We start from the raw sequence: 1,089 nt of genomic DNA on the forward strand, positions 1-1,089 counted from the left end.
ATGTACATTTCAAACTTAGTGTCCTCTGCGACTTACGATCCGGCCTCGCTGTTTTAAGAAAGATGGAAACTTAAGGTTTTGTTCAAGGGTATGTAATGCTAAAATCTCCGTCCGAACAGGCCTTGGAAGGCCCAACGGTACCAACCTGCCGCCGTGTCATCCGCAGCCCACAGGCGTCACTGGATGCGGATATTGAGGGGCTTGTGGTCAGCACACCGCTCTCCCGGCCGTAGGTCAGTTTACGAGACCGGAGCCGCTACTTCTGAATCAAGTAGCTCCTCAGTTTACCCCACAAGGGCTGAGTGCACCCCGTTTGCCAACAGCGCTCTGCAGACAGGATGGTCACCCATTCAAGTGCTAGCCCAGCCCGACAGCGCTTAACTTCGGTGATCTGACGGGAACCGGTGTTACCACTGCGGCAAGGCCGTTGGCCTATGTAATGCCAAAAACATGTTTATATTGGAGTAGACAAGCAAGAAGTAAACAGAAACGAAAAATGAACTTGGTGAAACAATATTTTTCAAACCCCTTACCAATGGGTCCTGGCTTCCTCAGTAACAATCTCAGACTAACAATTTGGAAGCCGGATACCGTTAAATATCATCTCTATGCAGTCTTCGCAAAGACTGACAGAATGCCGGGTGTACGTCACGGTATATTTCACACGAAAATCAAATCTGATTACCATGAGACGCAAAGGTATTTTGCTATTGACGAATTTTATAATAACTAAACAAGAGATCTAACAGAACAAAACTTTAGTGATACCAGAGATATCCCCTAGTGACTGGTTATCATCAAGAGTTCCAGGAAAATTTTGTGGGTGTAACGCATGTCTAAAGATTCAGTGTCTCGCAAGAACAGTTGCTTCTGAAGCATGCAATAACGTATAAATGTACAAGCGAGACACACAGAGCTTGCATCACACTTTCCATCCCCTTCGTAATTGCAGAATTGATATGAACTCCTTCTTTTCTTCGTCTTTTGGAATTTATTGTCGCAGAGAAAGCGCTCACGCCTGGTGCGTATTCGCAGGTTTCTTTGTTCGAATGAATCGAACCAAAGTCGAATACTCCATAGAGACTCAAA

General features: G+C 45.5%; 1 pseudogene; it reads right to left on the reverse strand.

Moving 5' to 3' along the window:
* Positions 1-314: 314 nt before the first annotated feature.
* LOC126203106 (5S ribosomal RNA) lies at positions 315-432 on the reverse strand (annotated as a pseudogene).
* Positions 433-1,089: the final 657 nt, after the last annotated feature.

The sequence above is a fragment of the Schistocerca nitens genome, chromosome 1 (assembly GCF_023898315.1).
Source record: "Schistocerca nitens isolate TAMUIC-IGC-003100 chromosome 1, iqSchNite1.1, whole genome shotgun sequence".
NCBI classification, from domain to species: Eukaryota; Metazoa; Arthropoda; class Insecta; order Orthoptera; family Acrididae; genus Schistocerca; species Schistocerca nitens.